We start from the raw sequence: 24,076 nt of genomic DNA, 5'->3' as shown, positions 1-24,076 counted from the left end.
ACTCTTTCCGCTGCGTCAACCGATGCCTGGCAACTGCCCTAACATAAATGGCTAATGCCTCACATGACCCGCCCAAAAAATTATGTTTTTTAAACGCCTGGTCATACAGTTCTCCCATTTCTACCACTTTAATTTCTATCCAGTTTCGCGTAAGCCAAAAATTCCAATGAAATCGGTTATCATTAACAAGCGTGCTTTCTTTGTGATAATTAATCTACCTATTCAGCAGGCCGTCTGTCAGTCGTACTTCAATAGCCTACTTTAGAGCATAGTCGCAAAATGATAAGATCTTTTTAGTACTTCTGTTTGATCATATAGTCCCCTATAGCAACGCAGTATTCCGGAAACTGACGTTTTTTTTTGGTTGCATGAGTTCGGTATGTATACTGTGCTGCTGGTACCATTCTTCGATTGTCCGCACGGTCTGTCTGATATATGCCTTACCGCATTCTCATGGTACACGGTAGACACCTGCTTTCCGGAGCTTCTCTCCGCACGCTATGTTTCACCGTACCTAATAGTGTACGCGTTTTCGGAGGCGGGCAGAAAACGCATTTAATGTTACATCGAGCCAAGATTCTGCAGATACGCCATTGTCTTATCCCACCCCTCGTGTCCTGTTTGCTGGGTCTGTACCTCCTACCTGGAAGCACGTCGGATTTGTCTGCCGCCGCATCATTTCTTGGTGAATACGTCTTTACAGTGGTTCAGTTGGCAGGTTTTCTTCGTCAGATACTGTACGGGCCCTGTGGATCATACTACGTAGTATACCCACTCGCTGTATCGAACATAACCGGCTAATTTTGGTTCGCTATGACATTAAATACGTTTTCCTTCCCTCTCCGAATCATTTGGTACGATGGACGTTGACTGGAGGTATTTCGTATTCTATTCAAATTCGGTGAGCTATGTACCGGACAGACAGTGCGGAGAGAAGAAGAAAGTTGCCAGGAGCACAGAAAACACACGGAACTCAAGAAACCAACAAAATCACAAGTTACAGAACCCTGCACAGCTACAATGGATTCAATGGAATATGGTGAAAGCGTATAAGAGTAGGCCTATAAAGAAGGCGGTATAGCAAAGACGTTCTACTTGTATCAACTGAACATGACGGGAAGATATGCTATCGAAATGTCGTTTCACGTAAATGACTGCACGTAGTTGGACATCCGAGAGCACCACAAAGAAATTCTCTTCGTGTTTGCTCCTGTAACTCCACTTCGATACGTTCCAGTGCGTATATCTTTAGGTCCTGTAGAGCATAAATTTGGTTCCAGTGCGTATATCTTTAGGTCCTGTAGAGCATAAACTTGGTTCACTACACCTGATCCCTTACAAAACCCCATATGAAGAAGTGCAGTGGTGAGAGATCATGCGATCGTGACGGCCACCGAATCGCATCAACTAGTCCAATCAATCCATCTATCCGGAAATTTTCACCAAGAAATTGACGGTACATTTAGGGGAGAGTGATGTGGTGGTCTATTCTGCTTTAATATGACTTCAGGTTGCAAGTGTTCCAGTTATAGTCCAGCGGACTCGTCAAACATAGCCAGTTAAACGGTGCTGTTGATGCTTTGTGAACTATCGCAGTCATTTGTTTGTACTATAAGAACATTTTTGTCCGATCACAATTTTTTATTGAGTTTTTTACATGTTACACGTCCCAGTTTTCGCCATTTTCAAAGGATCTATAATAAAGTGAAACATCTATGAGGGCTGTTCAGAAAGTAAGTTCTGATCAACTGCGCAATGGAAACCATGGCGCAGTGGGTGTGTTGGACAGTGTCTCTACTAGGCTGTCGATCGCGTCACCTCGCTCTTTTCACTTCTGAGCAGGCAGTGAGCACGTAGAGATGCCTCGAATATACTATCTTCCTACAAGTACGAGTGCCTGAAAGAGATTTCCCTGATTTCATACAGCCCACATAGCGTAGCTGTCATGCATTTCTTTCTTCATGACAACACTCGGCTATGGAGGGCAGGGGCAATGAGGTCGCACCTGCAGCGTTTTAAATGGGAAATGTTTGATCACCCGCCATACAGCCCAGACTGCTCCCTCTGAGTTTCGTCTCTGCTCACGCGAACTGCTCTGGCTATGAAGACAAAAAGCTGCAGATCAGCGCAGAGAATCGGCAGAAAACACAGGCGACTGCCTTCTGTGACGAGGGTATTGGTAGGTTGGTACAACGCCGCGCCAAATGTCTCAGTCGGAGGGGCGACTATGTTGAGAAATACATAGCTGGAAGGTGTAGCTAACTGTTGCAAATAAATAATTTTCGATTTTCACAGTGGTTTCCATTTCGCGACCGATTGGACCTTACAGTCCTGATAATAATATCAGGTAACCATAAATACACCATGACAACCGAATGAACCGATACCAAAGATACGACACACTATGCCTCGTGGAGTGATAAATATCAAGAAGAAATCTGTCCAGCATATGTGGATGCACAATATGTGGCCAGTCTTAAAGTCGTGTGATGTAATTGAAAACTAATTAGAATGTTTCCAGAATGAGATTTTCACTCTGCAGCGGACTGTGCGCTGATATGAAACTTCCTGGCAGATTAAAACAATGTGTCGGACCGAGACTCGAACTCCGGACCTTCGCCTTTCGCGGGCAAGTGCTCTACCAACTGAGCTACCCAAGCACGACTCACGCTCCGTCCTCACAGCTTTACTTCTGCCAGTATCTCGTCTCCTACCTTCCAAACTTTACAGAAGAACTAGCACTCCCGCAGGAGAGCTTCTGTAAAGTTTGGAAGGTAGGAGACGAGGTACTGGCGGAATTAAAGCTGTGAGGACGTGGCGTGAATCGTGCTTGGGTAGCTCAGTCGGTAGAACAATTGCCCGCGAAAGGCAAAGGTCCCGAGTTCGAGTCTCGGTCCGGCACACAGTTTTAATCTGCCAGGAAGTTTCATAATCAGTTTTGTATACCAAGAAGAAAATACAAAGTTACAATTCTGAAACTGTACGTTGGTATGCGGGGAATTATTATACTGTCTGAGATCAGTGAGCTGGTAGCTAAAATTAAGGACATAGGAACATTATAATAGGACTACACAGGTCATGAATTCTAATAATATATCGAGTAAACGTCAAAATAATAAAACAACCTCCATAGAATTCCATAAAATAGCGGACAATGCAGTGTTGAAGACGCGAGTAGTAGAGTTTTGATGAAATGCACAAGGAGCATTACATAGTTGTTATTGTTTACATCAAAATAGCAAAACAAAATAAGTGTATTCTCCTCTTGGTATACAACACTAACTGTGCCGACCGAAGTGGCCAAGCCGTTCTAGGCGCTACATCTGGAACCGCGCAACCGCTACGGTCGCAGGTTCGAATGCTGCCTCGGGCATGGATGTGTGTGATGTCCTTAGGTTAGTTAGGTTTAACTAGTTCTGAGTTCTAGGGGACTGATGACCTCAGATGTTAAGTCCCATAGTACTCAAGCCATTTTTGAACTACACTAATTGTGTTTGACTGTATCTATATCTCAGTCTGCATATTATTTCCTTACTATCTGTATTTTGTACTTACATTAAGCAGGATCTCTAGTTTTCTAAACTTTTTAGAGTATAGACATCATTATACACGAGCGCCATCTTGTGTATGGTACGTACACCAGACGTTTTACAGCTTTCGTTGTAAATAATATTTTTATTTATTTCATTACAAAGTTGATACCTGAACATTTGTTATTCAGTACTGTATTATGATCACAAAAACGTAAATTACTGTCACAGTCACAATATATTGTATGTCATAACCGTGACGCGTTAAGCGCCACCTAGTAGATTTAATTCCTTCAGACTTCCGTGAGCACATTCTAATCAGTTTGCACGTACATCACACGACTTTAAGACTGACGAGATATCTATACATGTTGGACAGATTTAGTTATGCTTTTTATTGGTCCAAGAAACGTCGTGTGTCATATGTTTTGTATCTGTTAATGCTAATTTGCTTTTAACGGCGGGTTTACTCTTATCTAATGTCATCAGATGTTTCTCATGTACATCCATTTTATTGTATATCATTTGTGCCTTAACGCCGAAACACATAAGGTACAAACAAGTCAATAATAACTGTGAACAAGACTGCAGATGGTACATGCGTTGACTCGATCAATGTTGCAGCTGTACATATGTACATACCACGTTTTGAACTTGGGCCTGTCTCCTTCTGTTTCATGTGTGATATGAAAACGCTGTAATTCCCATATAGGAAAATTATGCCGTTTCGGTTTGCCGGATACCTGTAAACTTGACTCTGGGGTGAAACAGATCTTTTGCAACAAGTCATTATTTGCACCAGTCTTGGCTATCTTACTCACTGCAAACAGTATGTTTGTCGGTCGTCTTTAGTTCCTGAAGCACCTGCACATTGTTGGCATAAAGACGTAAGCCCTTACGCTGGACTTTGTACCCTGCTGATCGTGGCTTTTTCGTCTCTCTGGGCGCCCTATGGGCCGATATTGTCGGACTGCTAGCAGACACTTGCCGTATCTCATCCATGTTGGCTTCTGAAACAAATGGACGACCTGCACTACGTTTGTGGAGTTCACATCTCGTTTCCATAAACGAGATATGCCAAGCACGAATAGTTGGTTGGGACGATGGTTCCCTTCCATACGTGCCGAAAATCACTCTATGGTTTTCTCCTTTAACAAAATAAACACTTGGGGAATAGTTGGATGAGCCTCGTAGTGTTGAAGCAAGAAATGAGTGGGCAAGAAATAACGAAGGATATATGAGACACTTAAAATAGTAAAGGAGTTTTGATATTTGGGGAGCAAAATAACTGATGATGATCGAAGTAGAGAGGATATAAAATGTAGATTGGCAATGGCAAGGAAAGCGTTTCTGAAAAAGAGAAATTTGTTAACATCGAATATAGATTTAAGTGTCAGGAAGTCATTTCTGAAAGTATTTGTATGGAGTGTGGCCACGTATGGAAGTGAAACATGGACGATAAATAGTTTGGACAAGAAGAGAATAGAAGCTTTGGAAATGTGGTGCTACAGAAGAATGCTGAAGATTAGATGGGTAGATCACATAACTAATGAGGAGGTATTGAATAGAATTGGGGAGAAGAGGAGTTTGTGGCACAACTTGACAAGAAGAAGGGACCGGTTGGTAGGACATGTTCTGAGGCATCAAGGGATCACAAATTTAGTGTTGGAGGGCAGCGTGGAGGGTAAAAATCATAGAGGGAGACCAAGAGATGAATACACTAAGCAGATTCAAAAGGATGTAGGTTGCAGTAGGTACTGGGAGATGAAGAAGCTTGCACAGGCTAGAGTAACATGGAGAGCTGCATCAAACCAGTCTCAGGACTGAAGACCACAAAAACAACAACAACGTACAACTGTGACTTAGTTCTTTCTTTATCATTAATTTCCATTGATACTTCACAGACTAAAAGGGCGAGAAGCGAGATTTTTTACACTTGCGTGAGGAATATAATCTTAGAAAGAACGGAGAAAAGAGTAATAAAAAAGTTATTCTCAGTTATAATCCATTCGCGACTTCTGGTCCATCCTGTAGGTTCATGCTAAGCAAAAGGAAACCTCGGGAAACCCTGGAAAGCTGCCTTAAAATGACATAATGAGTTAAACTTTTCATTATAAGAGGGCTTTAACTGAATCTTTCACGACGCAGTGAGAGCTGCGCGAGAGCTTGTCTTGGGACAAAACACAGAAGGCTGGCAAATCGAACTGGAATGCCAAACTGCGAAAGTATTGTGCCAAATCTGCGTAGGTCAGCATTCGAATTGCTGAATGAATGTAGTAGTTACGGCATATATATCTGGGAGATGAGCTAGATAATCAAAAGGATTTTTCTGTTTGCTCCTGGGCTTTCGTCCAGTAGCTATTGTGTAGGCCAGGGGTGCCCGCCCGGCAAGCCAAGCGGTTTATCGCGCTGCTTCCTGAGCGGGAAGGCGTGCCGGTCCCCGGCACGAATCCTCCCGGCGGATTAGTTTCGAGGTCCGGTGTGCCGACGAGTCTGTGGATGGTTTTTAAGGCGGCTTACCATCTGCCTCAGCGAATGCGGGCTGGTTCCCCTTATTCCCCTCAGTTGCACTATGTTGGCGATTGCTGTACGAACACTGTCTCCATGTACACTACTGGCCATTAAAATTGCTACACTAAGAAGAAATGCAGATGATAAACGGGTATTCATTGGACAAATATATTATACTAGAACTGACATGTGATTACATTTTCACGCAATTTGGGTGTATAGATCCTATGATATCAGTACCCAGAACAACCGCTTCTGGCCGCGATAACGGCCTTTATACGCCTTGAGTCAAACAGAGCTTGGATGGCGTGTACAGGTACAGCTGCCCATGCAGCTTCAACACGATACCACAGCTCACCAAGAGTAGTGACTGGCGTATTGTGGCGAGCCAGTTGCTCGACCACCATTGACCAGACGTTTTCAATTGGTGAGAGATCTGCAGAATGTGCTGGCCAGGGCAGCAGTCGAACATTTTCTGTATCCAGAAAGGCCCGTACAAGACCTACAACATGCGGTCGTGCATTATCCTGCTGAAATATAGGGTTTCGCATGGATCGACTGAACGGTAGAGTCACGGGTCGTCACACATCTGAAATGTAACGTCCACTGTTCAAAGTACGGTCAATGCGAACAAGAGGTGAGCGAGACATGTAACCAAAGGCATCCCATACCATCACGCGTGATACGCCAGTGTGGCGATGACGAATACACGCTTCCAATGTGCGTTCGCCGCGATGTCGCCAAACACGGATGCGACCATCATGATGCTGTAAACAGAACCTGGATTCATCCGAAAAAATGACGTTTTGCTATTCGTGCACCCAGGTTCGTCGTTGAGTACACCATCGTAGGCGCTCCTGTCTGTGATGCAGCGTCAAGGGTAACCGAAGCCATGGTCTCCGAGATGATAGTCTATGCTGCTGCAAACGTCGTCGAACTGTTCGTGAAGATGGTTGTTGTCTTGCAAACGTCCACATCTGGTGACTCAGGGAGCGAGACGTGGCTGCACGATCCGTTACAGCCATGCGGATAAGATGCCTGTCATTTCGACTGCTAGTGATACGAGGCCGTTGGGATCCAGTGCGGCGTTCCGTATTACTCTCCTGAACCCACCGATTGCATATTCTGCTAACAGTCATTGGCTCTCGATCAACGCGAGCAGCAATGTCGCGATACGATGAACCGCAATCGCGATAGGCTACAATCCGACCGTTATCAAAGTCGAAAACGTGATGGTACGCACTTCTCCTCCTTACACGAGGCATCACAACAACGTTTCACCAGGCAACGCCGGTCAACTGCTGTTTGTGTATGAGAAATCGGTTGGAAACTTCCCTCATGTCAGCACGTTGTAGGTGTCGCCACTGGCGCCAACCTTGTGTGAATGCTCTGAAAAGTTAATCATTTGCATATCACAGCATGTAGTTCCTGTTGATTAAATTTCGCGTCTGTAGCACGTCATCTTCGTGGTGTAGCAATTTTGATGGCCAGTAGTGTACTTCTGCGTGAGGGGACGCGGAGATCCTTGGTATTTACCAGAACAAGAAATGCAGTAAGATTGTTTAAGCGATTGTTAGAATAATTAATTAGGAAAGCACGTAACGCTCTGAAATACCTAATTGCTATCATTGTCTCAATTTTAATGGCCAGAAGTGTACATGTACACTGTAATTACTCTACCACGCACAGATTTGGGGTTACACTCATCTGGTATGAAAAGTTCCCGAGGAGGGGGTCCACTGGGGGCCGAACCGCACAATAACCCTGGGTTCAATGTCGGGCGGCGGTGGGGTGAGTGGACTGCTGTAAGCCATTGTGGGGTTGTGAACCACTGAGGGCTACGGCGGGTCGAAGCCTCTCCATCGTTTCTAGGTCCCCAGTTAAATACACAAGCCAGGAGTCGATATTCAGAAACGAGGGAACTACTATGCTGCTTCGTGGGAATGGGCCAGCCATTCCAAACTGATGGGGGTCTGGGCTGCCTACAGTATCTTATCGGACGTATCCGTAAACGTTTGCGTTTATGGTGACTTGGACTCTGCTGGGAACTCTGTCAGCAAGGTGTGTGAATATCTGCAGATGAATGGCACCCTGTTCGTCCTCAATAAATGAAACCAGGTAGTGATGATGGACGCTTCGGTCTGGAGCGAAGTCGTCGTTCTATGTCACCCTGAAGGTGTTCCATTGAGTTCAGGTTGGGACTCTTGACATATCAGTGCATTTCAGGAATATTACTGCCACAAAAGACTGCCTCACAGATGCTGCTTTATGGCAGTCCACATGTCCACAGTCCTCATGTCGAGCAAGCAATTTCATTTTTCACTTTCACATACAACTCACCCTTTTATTTTTCATCTTGAACATATTACCCCAGAATTATATCAAAAATAGTAACCATCCCCCGGCTCTGACCAAAGTTTTCGGGAGGTGCAACTTGCTTATGAAACAAATACCGCGACTGTAAACGCCCTCCCAGATGTTCCCAGTAGGGACTCCTTCTGCCTCACCAGCAGCTGGTCTGGTATTTGGCCGGAAAGTTTCTGATTTTACAGGGGTCTACATCTACATCTACATCTACATCATACTCCGCAAGCCACCTGACGGTGTGTGGCGGAGGGTACCTTGAGTACCTCTATCGGTTCTCCTTTCTATTCCAGTCTCGTACTGTTCGTGGAGAGAAAGATTGTCGGTATGCCTCTGTGTGGGCTCTAATCTCTTTGATTTTGTCCTCATGGTCTCTTTGCGAGATATACGTAGGAGGGAGCAATATACTGCTTGACTCCTTGGTGAGGGTATGTTCTCGAAACTTCAACAAAAGCCCGTACCGAGATACTAAGCGTCTCTCTTGCAGAGTCTTCCACTGGAGTTTATCTATTATCTCGTTAATTAAACATCTCACTCCATCTAAAGAATGAAAAGCACTAATAAGTATTGTAAACATGCACATCGCCAGGAACACTGGCCAGCATTGTAGGAGAAATAAACTGTAAATTAGTCCAATTTCCCAGTTCAGCTTAACAGTTTTTTGCGAGCCGGAATTAGAAATACCCTCTCAAATATCCTCGTATGGTAACCTCCCTCGCCGATTCCCAAACTACAGGGAGACTGAAGAGAAAGTTTTGCAACACTACGCACGCTCTCCAATCCTCCCATAAAGAAGTACGTGGGTAGATAGGTGTAGGAATACCGCACTGCCGAGCAAGGCATCGACTTTACTCAGCCAAACACGCACTCACGTATTCATTAATACATTCACATGCACGCACTGAATCCTCTTATTTTTGGCTGGGACGTGTATTCCCAGAAAAAAATCCAAGTAAGGCAGATCCCAAAAGCTTCTGCAAGGTTTACGGGAGGTATCCCATCGCTGTAAAGAAAAGCTTGAAACTGGTAACACCACTGGAAATATTCCCGTTTGGGGAACGGTCTCCTCTAGTGCAGTCTGCTCTTGCTAAAATAATTGGCAAACCGCTTCAGAGTTTCCTGTCTTCACCGTGACTCAGGCTCCAACTTCCTCTCATACTTGCGGGCGTTGTTAACCTTGGCCTTTAACGTAATCACTGTGATTATGACGAAGCTACTAATAGAAACCATGGAGAGGTGGGGACGTTATAAACTGTTCACAGTACAGGTAATTTGATGGCAGTTATTGCTCAGTCAACTGGAGAAAATCACACTTAACAGATATTCTCCCGTCGAGTAGACGATTCGCCGGATTTCGATTTGACGCCACTGCGGCGACTTGCGCGTCGATGGGGATGAAATGATGATGATGATTAGGACAAAACAACACCCAGTCCCTGAGCGGAGAAAATCTCCGTCCCAGCTGGGAGTCGAACCCGGGCCCTTAGAATTGACATTCTGTTGCACTGACCACCCAGCTAGCGAGATGGACACTTAACAGCTATTGAAATGTACGAAAAGTGAAGGCGAGCGAGGCAGAGCTTCTGTCAAATGATACTGTGACGGCTGCAGAACAACTACCGTTAAGCTGGTAAAGTACGGATGATTCATATTCTGTTGCGGTCCTACTTTCGAGCTATTATGATTAGGAAAACAGTCGACAGACAAAATGGCCATTACTTCCTATAGCTAACCTAACTGTGCCTTTTGCAGTAGCTCTGGAAGGACCACATTGCGACTTATAATTGGGTGCCACTGGCGCCTTCCTAATGGTCAACTTCACTTTGCAGCTGCACCTTAGCCGGCGAAAGCATTCAAGTACCTACAACGAACTGGTTTTAGCAGAAATTGCCGTCTCATCGATAATCAGAAGCTTTTTAATGTAACTAGGTAACGACAAGCAAACATCAGGAAAAAATACCTCTATATTTACGTATCGTGATTATCTAATTATCTCTTGGCTGCTCTCACATCACACATACGGATATTCTTATTTTTCCCTCTGATTAATTACTGAAGTTTCTAAATACATTTTCAGTCTCATGTACTTCACATTTCACTTACTGCGACATGGTCGCGGATAAAACAGTGACCCGAATATAGAACAAATTTCCTTTACTTTACGTCTATGGTCACAAATTTTTTTGTCATCAGACTACCGGTTTCGGTCGATAATGACCATCTTCAGATCTGTTTTATAAAAACATGCCATAGTGGCATCGTCAAATGTTAAAAGCAAAATCAGCGCCATCATCATCAAATCAATAACAGCACATGCAAGAGTCATCTTGTCAGCAGACAGGATGACTCTTGCATATGCTGCCATTGTAGCAGCTGTAAGCCATGTAACAACTGCACCAGCCGTTTGTTGTCTTATATAGGCGTTGCGGACCACAGCACCGTATTCTGCCTGTTTACATATCTCTGTATTTGAATACGCACTCGTACACCAGCTTCTTTGGCGCTTCAGTGTAAGTGCTGTGTTCGATCGACAGGATACTGAGCCAAAATATGTATCCGAAGTAAATAAAGGTTTGCTGTTGTAAAGTAATTTGGGAGAGAGAGTTAAGACTTGGATTTCACTGGATAGATGGTATTTAGTTCCCACGATCGATGTGGCGGCTTCGTTGTATAATAGACTGCAAGCCATAGATAGTACATCTGATCAGCCATCATACTGTCGCTGGGCGTGAATTTTTTTTATCTCTTGCGAACAGAAACCAGACTGTGGCCATGTTTTTAATTGTGTGTCTGCTATGTTACTTGTCTGATTCCTGTGTATTTTATGAACATTGCCAACCCCTTTTGCTTTCTGTTTTAACTTTCCGCATTTTTACGCCATTTTACACTTTAAATCACCATTCTGTAGGCTGTAGAGCAGCGTAGTAAGCTGCTGCCAGCCCGCCCCCTTCGGGGGGAATTGAAAATCAATAAAGAAAAAAAAAAAGATAGCACATAAAATATACATCCCAATTCTTTGAAAATATGTTGTTACACTTCCCACGTTATCCGCTGGGAGGCTATATTTACTACTTGTGTTTGAAAGAATGAGTGAATATGTGTAATCAAAATCATCCATCTAGTACACTCCTCCGTTGTCGTGGTTGTACCTGAAAAATACTGCACCAACTTTTACAATATAAATTACTCTTGTGTAATAGCTCTTCCGTTTATCTACTCGGTTAATAAATGTCATATTTCTCTTCTTTCTGAAAATAAAGATATAATCGGTCCCACGTGACTGTAGTGGGTATCAGATTCATAATAGCTTACAAATGTCACCAGCGAAACTCTCTTGCACCGATTTTTGGAAAGTAAAAGGCTGTAATTCAACGTTTACAAGAAAAGAAACAGTTTACAATTTGATTAATGGAAGAAAGGAAATGGTTACTTACGTACATTGGTTATTTACATTCTCTCGAAAGTTTTTCAATGCTCATTGCTCGCTCCTCTTAAAAATCTCACAACAAAACCCTTTTCCGTGTCCATAAGCTCACAGATCATTTTCATGATCATTCCAGAAAGAATAACACATTTACTTTGTGCATCGAATCGAAGAAGCAGGAACTTTCTTAAGAATAGTTAATATATCGCTATATAAAAGAAAAATTATCGATTTTATGGTATTTGACCCCTATTTAAGAAAAAATTACTCTCTGACGCTGTTTAGGTTTTCTCACGCGCTCACAGATGTCGCTCGTCAACAGCTTATGTGTTATCCATCGAGTCCTTCGTATTGCCAACAGATGGCAATACTTTAATCTGTCACAGATCCTATCTCTCTCTCTCTCTCTCTCATCTGCATTTCATAAGGTCCAAGCGGAAGAGTGTTACCTTACAATCTTACAAGTTTCCTTCATTTCCAGTTGTGTACGCTGTTGACATGTAAGAAGAGCCTTATGTAGATCTAAAAGGCTTGCTTGGAGTCATCAAGTACAGTGAAATTCAGTGGCAGATTTGCGGTGAGCCTAAGATCGTTGCACTTCTGCTAGGCTTGCAATTAGGTTACACTAAATATTGTTGTTTCATTTGTGAATACGGCAGCAGGCGCCATGCGTTTCACTACACAAGAACTTAACTGGCGTCGAATAAATTCTCTATAGCCAGGTGAGGTGAATATTTTACGTGAACCATCAGTTGCTCCTGCAATAGTGTTATTTTATCCTTTACGTGTAAAGTTAGGTTTCATGGAAAATATCGTAAAGAAAATGAGCCATAAAGTCAACGCCTTTAAATATTTGAGGGAAAATTTCCCACGATGGGGTAAATCAAAAGTCAAAGAGGATATCTTCTTTGGAGCATAGATTAGAGAGCTTTTCAAGAGCAAGCAATTTGATGAAATGTTACAAGGCAATAAGAAAGCTGCCTGGGACACTTTTAAAAATGTTTGTTTCATTTCCTTAGGAAAAAAAGAGAGCACAAAATTATAAGGTGCTTGTGGGTGAATTGTCGTTATTATGAAGAGCTTGGATTTAGCATGTCTATGAAAATACTCTATGCCTACGGCGACTTCTTCCCTGAAAATTGCGGAGCGGTTTCTGATGGACGTGAAAAGTGATTTCATCAAGATATTGCAGTCATGGAGAGAGGAGGTATGCAGAAAAGTGGACTCCTGTATTTTGACCTGCTGGGCTGTTGCTAGAGTTGCTCTACGTGCATCTTTTAATCGAGGAACCAAGAGGACCACGCTGCCTATTTAAAGTTCTGATTAAACTTGTTCAAGATATTAAGTGAAAAGATTGACGTTGGTAGAACTATCATATAAAATTCTTGTTTCTTTTGCTTCAATTCAGTAATTTTGTGAGCTGATGTGTACTGAATTTTCTCACTGCAGGTGATATCCCGTTATTGACTGATCCATCACTTCTGGGATTCACAGTTGTTAACATGTTTCTTAAAACAAATGTACGCTACTAAAATAAATATGGATGTTAATCGCATAAAACAGGAGCTGCAGCTAACTATTTCCTTTGACAGCTATTTTCTACATACTATGTATATTAATAAATTTATAAATCCCAAATTTAGGTAATTTGAAAATTTTCATTAAAAAATTATTGGTCAGTGCACACAGGTCGTTGGGATTTTTGAAAAAAAAAAAAAAAGAGTCGAAGGAACCACAGAGCAACACTGCAATTGTCTAATCGTACAAACAAAGTTCCAGAAACGTATTGGGTGTCTCGTTGGGAGGCAGTGTCCAGTGTCCATACCACTTACACCTGTTATTGCAAATGATTAAGAGTCGTTTATGTAAGACCGGTCCTGACTTTGTCGTTGGGTGACGCATGAGCACGGGTACTTCCCGCTGGAGGGGAACATCTATCTGACTGTGTAGGAAAGCAGTCGACTCATGTCATGGCTGTACAGCCATTGTCCAGCGTTCCCCCCCAACAATAAGCAGAGATATGTTAACATTGTAGCCTACAGCTCCACATCCTACCACTACAAGAAGTGTGCGCCATGTTGCTACCTGCTATTCTCCAGTAGCTAACGCTTTCCTATTTGAGACTGCGCTCGCGATCGACAATTACCGAAGCGAAGCTGGAATCTGCGTTGATCACTAAAATACGATCTAGCGCCTTTCACACCGCGAGTTGCGTCTTTCACTACAACATCGGACACCGATGTCACGGTGATGAAATCTGAAAGGAAACCAGACGGGCCGCGTCCATGTTTGCAAGCCAGCTATTAACAAACTGTGACTGTCTTAGCTTACCCTCCGGGTAGAACATCACTCGTAAAGACACTGAAACTAGAACTGATACAAATATCTGCTGTCCTACACCAGTCACATCTGTCTGCTCGGGAATCCTGAAGAGTATACTCGTTCCAACAGTATAACAATATGTAGAAAAAATACATTGACTGGCCATTCATTATGAGTGTTATTCAGGTAATTTGTGGAAATGCAGACTGCTGACGTTCTTAGACAATCATCGAAATTTCGATAGGTGCACACTCTTGTCTGTTATGAAAGACATCCCATGGAATACAACAACATGGAGGCTTTGCTATACAGTTCCAGCTATTGGGCTAGTGTTATTAAGGAAGCATCAGTATGAAATTAGCGACTAAACTCATAAATAGAGACGGATATTTTTGCTTAAATTCTGCGTGAATCCTGCTCTCTCCCTGATTAAAAAAAAAAAAAACGGAGGAACAGAGTTAATGTTAGCTCACGTGGCTTATTAGTATTCATTATCGGTAATTTCCGTCTTTGATTGTGTGATGGGTCTATCATTTATAGCATGTGTGTGTGTGTGTGTGTGTGTGTGTGTGTGTGTGTGTGTGTGTGTGCGTGTGCGTGTGCGTGTGCGTGTGTGGTTCAAATGGCTCTGAGCACTATGGGACTTCACATCTGAGGTCATCAATCCCCTAGAACTTAGAACTACTTAAACCTAACCAACCTAAGGACATCACACACATTCATGCCCGAGGCAGGATTCGAACCTGCGACCGTAGCGGTCGCGCGGTTCCAGACTGAAGTGCCTAGAACCGCTCGGCCACACCGGCCGGCTGTGTGTGTGCGTGCGCGCGCGCGCGCGCGTGTGTGTGTCTGACACCTAAGTTCAAATTTCCTTGCACAGCCCTTCCTTGCCGCTTTTGTACCTTGAAAATGATGCGGTGTGCACCTGTACAAATGTCGGCAGTTGTCGAAGGCGACACGTGAGATAAGAAGAGCATAAATTCACCCCAGAGCTCACGCACAGATGAATCGTTAAGCCTTGATAATATTACATACTTGCATTGCGCCTGTGCGTGAGTCTAGTTCGAAGGAGTTAACAGCTCTGTGAATGAGTGTCCGACTGAGAGTAACGCCTTAAACGGATGCACAGAAGTACACAAACTACATGCAATATATCTGGGGGAATAAGGGACGTAGATGATTTATTGTAACGGATGCGGTGTTCTTTAATCGAAATCAAAGAGGTTTCACCACCGACCGGAAGAAGTAAAATTTATCAAGGCACATTTCTATAGTCGAAAATGGGTTTACTTTGTTGTCCGTTTCATAGTTTCCAAAGTCTGAGATTTATTCGCCCTTTTACTGACAAGTGAGAAGTCTTGGACACTTGTGAGACTGGTACCGCGTCAGTGAAAGCTGGAAGAGATGCAATCAACGCCGCATCTACCCTTCTTGACGTCCCAGGCACTGGCCAAAGATGGTAACGACGATCGCTACTGCTAGAACTTGAAGCTTGTCAAAGGAAGTATCGATTTTGCGGTGTCACACACGTGTCGATAATATAGGAATAATAAGCTGGCTGTATAATGCTCTTTTAATATTGCTTCAACTGCGACATGTGTTGGCATCACGTCCATTTTCAAATACATTTGCCAGGAAAGGAGGACGTATATAACACGATGGTCAGAGCTGGCTCCTCTATTTCCACTTATCAATAAAATACCAATCGTGACATACATACAGTCTGCGTCAATTACGGCATAGTCTAATGCCGTATTGCTAGCATTCAAGCAAATATACAAACTATAGCACATGATGAAGATGAAAAGGGAGATATCATACTGCGTGAAGAGTTTGATAGAACACTAAAAGAAGACCCCGGGAGTAGACAACATTCCATTAGAACCACTGACAGCCTTGGGAGAGCCAGTCCTGACAAAACTGTACCATCTGGTGAGCAAAATGTATGAGGCAGGCGAAATACCGTCAGACTTCAAGAAGAATATAATAATTCCAATCCCAAAGAAAGCAGGCGTTGACAGATGTGAAAATTACCAAACTATCAGTTTAATAAGGCACGGCTGCAAAATACTAACGCGAATTCTTTACAGACGAATGGAAAAACTGGTTGATGCCGACCTCGGGGAAGATCAGTTTCGATTTCGTAGAAATATGGGAATACTTGAGGAAATACTGACCCTACGTTTCTAGCATTTGTAGACTTAGAGAAAGCTTTTGACAATGTTGACTGGAATACTCTCTTTCAAATTCTGAAGGTGGCAGGTGTAAAATACAGGGAGGGAAAGGCTATTTACAAACTGTACAGAAAACAGATGGCAGTTATAAGAGTCGAGGGGCATGAAAGGGAAGCAGTGGTTGGGAAAGGAGTGAGACAGGGTTGTAGCCTCTCCCCGATGTTGTTCAATCTGTACATTGAGCAAGCAGTAAAAGAAACAAAAGAAAAATTCGGAGTAGGTATTAAAATACATGGAGAAGAAATAAAAACTTTGAGGTTCGCCGATGACATTGTAATTCTGTCAGAGATAGCAAAGGACTTGGAAGAGCAGTTGAACGGAATGGTCAGTGTCTTGAAAGGAGGATATAAGATGAATATCAACAAAAGCAAAACGAGGGTAATGGAATGTAGTCGAATTAACCCGGGTGATGCTGAGGGAATTAGAATTGGAAATGAGACACTTAAAGTAGTAAAGGAGTTTTGCTGTTTGGGGAGCAAAAAAAGTGATGGTCGGAGAAGATGTAAAATGTAGACTGGCAATGGCAAGGAAAGCGTTTCTGAAGAAGAGAAATTTATTAACATCAAGTATAGATTTAAGTGTCAGGAAGTCGTTTCTGAAAGTATTTGTATGGAATGTAGCCATGTATGAAAGTGAAACATGGACGATAAATAGTTTGGACAAGAAGAGAATACAAGTTTTCGAAATGTGATGCTACAGAAGAATGCTGAAGATTAGATGGGTAGATCACATAACTAATGAGGAGGTGTTGAATAGAATTGGGGAGAAGAGGAGTTTGTCGCACAACGTGACTAGAAGAAGGGATCGGTTGGTAGGACATGTTCTGAGGTATTAAGGGATCACCAATTTAGTATTGGAGGGAAGCGTGGAGGGTAAAAATCGTAGAGGGAGACCAAGAGATGAATACGCTAAGGAGATTAAGAAGGATGTAGGTTGCAGTAGGTACTGGGAGATGAAGAAGCTTGCACAGGATAGAGCAGCATGGAGAGCTGCATCAAACCAGTCTCAGCACTGAAGACCTCAACAACAAACACATCACACAGTCCTCACCGTAAATATCTTACATTTGTGCAGGCACATTATACACCACTTATACAAAGATAGATATAAAATTTTATCCATTTAAGTGAGCACTGCTTTCACTCTCAACCCTGTGTGTGAGGCTGTTCCTTCCACACGGCCCCTCCCTCCGGAGGTTCTAGTCTTCCCTCGGGCATGGGTGTGTGTGTTGTTCGTAGCATAAGTTAGTTAAAGTAGTGTGTGAGTCTAGGGACCGATGACCTAATCAGTTTGGTCCCTTAGGAATTCACACACATTTGAACATTTTACTTCCACAGCAACCTTCGCAGGCCTGCACGCAACAACTCGCTTAAGTCTATTCGTAATCGGATGAATGGTACTGAAATCCACACAAAGCCAACAAACAATCAAAGAATCACATATTAATTTTTATATATTAGTTTAGATTACGATACAGTCACGTTACGTACACTCTCCAATAAAACCTGACCGGCAGCGGGCTACCTCACAGCATAAGTTTGCGCCGCTCACGACGTGAGACGGACAAACGGGCCACGCCGATAAATCCGAAGTCCGGCTGTCTGCACAGTCTGTCATCAGCGTAGACTGCGGCAGTTTCTAGAGGAGGTCTTGTATTCTGTTAGACCTGTTCTGCGACGTCCACTCATGGGGGCTTGCGGCAAACCGCATGTCGTCTGAATGTAACATCAGACGATCGGGACCACTGTTTGCCTAAATTTTTATAGCGCCTTTCGTCTGAATGCTGAGCGATTGCGTATTTCACTTTCTGACACACCGATAATAACAGTACCCTCCAATAATATTTTGATGTCAGATTTCTTGGTAAACTGTCTGGCTGCCAAAGCCTCATGCGCTAGAGCTCTGCGGAATCCTATTAGCTGGGAACAGGTAGTGGCTGCGGTAGTTACGCTCCGCTTCCTCGCCCGCTGTCGAAAAGTCCAGCTACCGCTAATGGCTCTGGATAATATAAAATGCTTTACTGTTGCTGAGCAAAGCTCCACAAAAAAGTCTACGATTTGCATTTCGTGCTCAATGGCAACGGAGGCTGATGACCCGTTTTGAAATGATGAGTATTCTATTACACTAATATGCAAGACATGAGTGTGGCTCAAAATTAATTACATAGTGTGTGGTCCAATCAGGATTCTCACTACATTGTTTAAAGTTATTATTAATGATTTATATCTCGTTTCTTTTCCTTTTAGAAACGATTCTTCATGCAATTTCTCCGTCAGGGATTCGTATGTTTTCGTTAAACTGAAATACAATGAAGAGCGTCCGCCTGCTAATCTGGGTGGTAACGTGCTCGCGTCCCACGCAAGCGGGCTCAGGTTCGATTCCCGGCTAGGTTGGAGATTTTCTCCGCTCAGGGACTGGGTGTTGTGTTGTAATCATCATTTTATCCTCATCACCGGCGCGCAAGTCGCCCCCAACGTGGCTCCGAATCAAGTAAGACTTGCACTTGGCGGCCGAACTTTCCCGAATAGGGGTCTCCCGGCCAACGATGCCATACGCTCATTTTTTTACAATGAAGAGCGAAAGAAACTGGTATGCATGTGGGGCCCCAGTGAGCACGCAGAAGTGCCGCAACACAACGATGCACGGACTCGATTAATGTCTGAAGTAGTGCTGGAGGAAACTGACACCATGAATCCTGTAGTGCTGTCCACAAATTCGAAAGAGTACGAGGGAGTGGAGATCTCTTCTGAACAGCACGTTGCAAGGCATCCTAGATATGCTCAGTCAGGTCCATGTCTGGGGAGTTTGGTTGCCGGCGGAAGTGTTTAAACTCAGAACAATGTTCCTGGAGCAATTCTGGACGTGTGGGGTGTTGCATTGTCCCGCTCGAATTGCCCAAGTCCGTTGGAAGGCAGAATGGACATGAGTGGATGCAGCTGATCAGACAGGATGCTTATGTACGTGTCACCTGCCAGAGTCGTATCTAGATGTATCAGGGGTTCCATACTACCACAACTGCACACGCATAACACGATTACAGAGCCTCCATCAGCTTAACTTCTCTGCTGACACGCAGGGTCCATGTTTTCAAGATGTTGTCTCCATCTCCGTACACGTCCATCCGGTAGATACAAACTGAAACGAGACTCGTCCGACCAGGCAACATGTTTCCAGTCATCAACAGTCCAATGTCGTGCAGTCATCAAGGGTACACGAGTGGGTCTTCGGTTCCGAAAGCCCATATCGATGATGTTTCGTTGAATGATCCGTACGCTGACGCTTGTTGATGGCCCACCGTTGAAATCTGCAGCAATTTGCGGAAGGGTTGCACTTCTGTCTCGTAAAAAAAAAAATTGTTCAAATGGCTCTGAGCACTATGGGACTTAACATCTGAGGTCATCAGTCCCATAGAACTTAGAACTACTTAAACCTAACTAACCTAAGGACATCACACACATCCAAGCCTGAGGCAGGATTCGAACCTGCGACCGTAGCGGTCGCGCGATTCCAGACTGTAGCGCCTAGAACCGCTCGGCCATCCCGGCCGGCTTCTGTCTTGTGAATGATACTCTTCTGTCGTCGTTGGTCCCGTTCTTGCAGGATCGTTTTGCGGCAGCAGCGATGTGGGAGATTTGATGTTTTATCGGATTCTTGATATTCACGGTACACTCGTGAAATGGTTGTACGGGAATATCAGCACTTCACCGCTACGTCGGAGATTCTGTTCAAATGGCTCTAAGCACTATGGGACTTAACATCTGAGGTCATCAGTCCCCTAGATTTAGAACTACTTAAATATAACTAACCTAAGAATATTACGCACTCCCACGCCCGAGGTAGGACTCGAATCTGCGGTCTTAGCAGCAGCACGGTTCCAGACTGAACTGCCTAGAACCGATCGGTTACAGCGGCTATAACATTACGTTTAAGCTCGCTTAAATCTTGGTAACATGCCATTGCAGCAGCAGTAACCTATCTAGCAACTGTGTCAGACTATTGTTGTCTTATACAGGCGTTGGCGACCGCAGCGCCGTATTCTGCCTATTTACATATCTCTGTATTTGAATACGCATGCCTATACCAATTTTTTTTGCGCTACACCGTATTAACGTACATAATTTTCCATCACGTTTACAGTTTTCCCATAATACAAAGGAATAAAACACATTGACAGTTTGTGACGAAAATTTATTTCAAGGAAATAAACCGTAGTTTGAAATCAACCTAGCCCACAAGTGACGAAACGGAAATCAAATAATTTGCACCTCGAAATCGGCTGTTTGTAAGTGCAGTCTTGTGCCACATTTAAATAGAATTCCACGTCTACTACGAGAATGTGAGAAGTATGTTGATGGGAAGAAAAGGAAGAAGAATCGGCGTTAACTATCTACTCGATGTCAGTCAGTAATCAACTCATTCGAGAATTTAGAGGAGAAGTAACTGAAAATGATATTATTAACACAGAAACTAAGCTATAGATGTGGGCAATTTTCAACTCTGCACCTTCATACTTTTTTCATCTTGGGATCTGTACATATAATCCATACTGACTAGCCTGTTCATTGCTCTCTTAATGTCTACATCTGGCCACTATTTGATGTATCCTTCCAATCATTCCAGCGACTTTATTGTGTGTTGTTGCTTGGTTTTTGTTGTGTACATAGTTCCGCGTAGTCAGCGCGTACACAACTTTCCCACTAGAGCGCGCCCCGCCAAGGACAAAAGCGCAGGCGCAGCGCTCGTCCGTCTCTGCACTACTAGATGGCGCTGCCATGGAGACGGACCAAATTCTGCTTCCGCCGATCCGCGTATTAATATGTAACGCAGCCAATGAGATTGCTGCTTACGTAGAACCTTTTCTCGTCGCGGATCACACTCGCGCAATGATACATGAACGCGCGAGGTATTATAACGAGTGTACAGACCTCCGATTAGTCAGTCTGCATTTGTCTGCACCAGTCTGTACCATTCTACATTTGTCCGTACCCGTCTATAGTCAAGTTTCAGTCTGCGCCTAATAAGATTACCATATCCCTGTACATAGCCATGAAGATAAATGTATAGACACTTTTGGCAAGTATCAAGAGATATATGTGAGAATAACATTAACGTACCAATACCAATGGAACTTCAGATTGGCAATTGTAAATAGCATCCAGAACCAAGTTTTTATGCTTGTTATTATTTTAATAAATGCGTGTGAAAATTAATCAAGTTCTGTTTAAAGTTGGTTACCGTCAATCTGCTACTCTAAGCGTGCAAGTGGCATTTCTATCGTCTGACCTAACGGCAGAAGATAAACACGCCACGATAAGACCCCGAGACATATTGCTGACACTCGCCTACTACGTTAGAGCGACAAGTCAAATAATCTGATGGTGTGTGTACTGAAGGTCTTACAGTACTCACACCACAGTTTTTGTAAGGAAGATCACTATTGCTACTCCCAGGAAGTATTGGGACGAGGTTGCCAGAAGGCTTATAAATTGTATTCTGTATGAAAGTCTCAAGCGAAACTCGCACTTGATTACCCGGAATTTCCAAGTTAGCTTACCTAGCTATGTAAATAGAAGCAACAATGAACCTCAATTTACACATGAACATAACTCAATCGAACAGCAGCAGAACAAAATTATGAAAAATAGTCTTCGATTTACAGATATACCAACAGCTGAGCCAGTGGCAAACCATGGTCATTCTCAAAATTTCGTAGGTATCTATAGCTGCGGCAGATTCCAAACTACATATCCGATGGTTGAGCAATGTACTGGGAACCGAATTTATCCATCTTCACGGTGTTAAATCAACAAAAGAAATTGCATAATTCTGCCTACATTACCGGCCTCACGTATTGTCTTATCTTATTGTGGTTTTCCTATAGTCTCGAAATGACGTGGTAAATTTACGTTTTATGCGTGGCGAAACATCCAACATTCCAGTCTTTCAGATTCACTGCTAATGTGCATCGGTGTCAAACAGTGATTGGATAGCTCTTGCGAGTGAACTATAACAATAATAACAACGACAATAATAACCTAACAATGAAAGAATTTCATTGCTTTACAGGAGAAGCTTAACAGGTGAAAATAAAAATACGCTGATCGTTTTCTATGGTTTTCTTATCACTTTGTGTGTAATCACTCAGGAAATCTTGCCAGTAAATGCGAACAGCATCTTGTGAACGAGCTTTTCAATCTGAAAGAAAGTAATAAATGAAACAGGTTTACTATTTTGTGCGTGGGCAGGGTTGACACAGTGCTCTGAAGTTGGCACTATTTCCTACCAATTTACTATCTGACTGCTCCCAAACAAGTTGTTGGTACAATAATATCGTCATATTCATATCGGAATTACTATCGAGGTGTAGTAGTTAATATAACTTGCTATGTTAAGCGGCCTTCAGTTACACGTCGTCTCTTGACTTACTGAATGGTTTCCGAAATCCTCTCACTGTTGATTTCGTAAAGCGCTACGTCTAATTCAGCGCTGTATAGCTTCAAATCGTTTTAGCTGTAAGTTGCTCCGTACAGCGATTCGAAAATAAAGAATAACTGAAATTTGTAGAGCACACAGTGTCTCGCACCAGACTGGATGCCCGGATCCGATTATCCTTTATTCTAGCTACAAAATCGCATTATTCTTTCCACTAGCGATGTCGAGACTTTGCAGTGTCATAGGCATTGTTTGGAACTCCTTTATCATAACAATGATTTGTTGATGTGGGACTGATCCATCCTGTTTTTATTTTTCTTGTCATCTCAGTGAAATATTCTGAACAATTCCCATTTAAGGTATCGCATTGTGTTATTAAGGTATGGCTAGGCCCGGCGGAGGGTCGAGTCCTCCCTCGGGCATGGGTGTCTGTGTTTCTCCTTAGGATAATTTAGGTTAAGTAGTGTGTAAGCTTAGGGACTGATGACCTTAGCAGTTAAGTCCCATAAGATTTCACGCACATTTGAACATTTTTATTATAGTCTACTTTTTGTTTCCAAGAAGGTGGTTTCATGGATAAGCTACATCTTTTCTCATCTTTCATGGTGTGAGCTGTCTACCTCAGCCATGATTATGGCAGTGAGAGAGTGTTTACTTGGGTAACTGTGCTACCGTTCTACTCACAACTACAGTGTTCAGACGAAAAGTAGCATAAAAAGTTGGGCAAAGAGTGGTCTCGATTGTCAGATGTTGCATTCAGGCGACATGTGGTTTACCGCTATGCCACAGACATAAACATCGCAGAACATTTCGAAGAGATGACAAACCTTCCTCCAGAAATTGCCACAGTCTACAGCGTTGCGAAGTTGTGCAGACAGCCGGACAGTATTACTAGCATGGCCATTATATTTGTCCCAAGTCATGACTGACTCGGACGTATAATGTGATTTAGACGGCTGCCGGTCAGGTTTTCCGTCAGAGACTCTGCGATGGCGGTCGCTGTCCAGATTTTATGTCGAAGAGTGTTAGTGATCCTGTGCTTGAACGTGACACCCGAAAGATATAACACTTGACGGAGTATTAAGAAGCATTAAACAAACGAGGACAGAGTTATTGTGTCATACTTGTGGAGTATAGATACAGATGTAGTACGAAATAAGCGCCTGGCATCACCTGTATTCTGCTCTCGCCCTATGTGTACGTCTAGATATGACAGACAAGGGTGGAGTTGTGAGAACTGACACAAGCAACTCCTCCCA

The 24,076-nt window shown here is 43.3% G+C and overlaps 1 protein-coding gene across 1 annotated transcript in view; it reads left to right on the top strand.

Annotated features, from left to right (window-relative positions):
• Nucleotides 1–24,076, top strand: part of LOC126188560 (protein nervous wreck) — a 724,305-nt gene that overhangs the window by 306,020 nt on the left and 394,209 nt on the right. The window lies entirely within an intron of this gene.

Source organism: Schistocerca cancellata, chromosome 5 (genome assembly GCF_023864275.1).
Source record: "Schistocerca cancellata isolate TAMUIC-IGC-003103 chromosome 5, iqSchCanc2.1, whole genome shotgun sequence".
In the NCBI taxonomy this organism is placed as follows: domain Eukaryota; kingdom Metazoa; phylum Arthropoda; class Insecta; order Orthoptera; family Acrididae; genus Schistocerca; species Schistocerca cancellata.
This window is presented reverse-complemented; position numbering and strand designations above follow the sequence as displayed.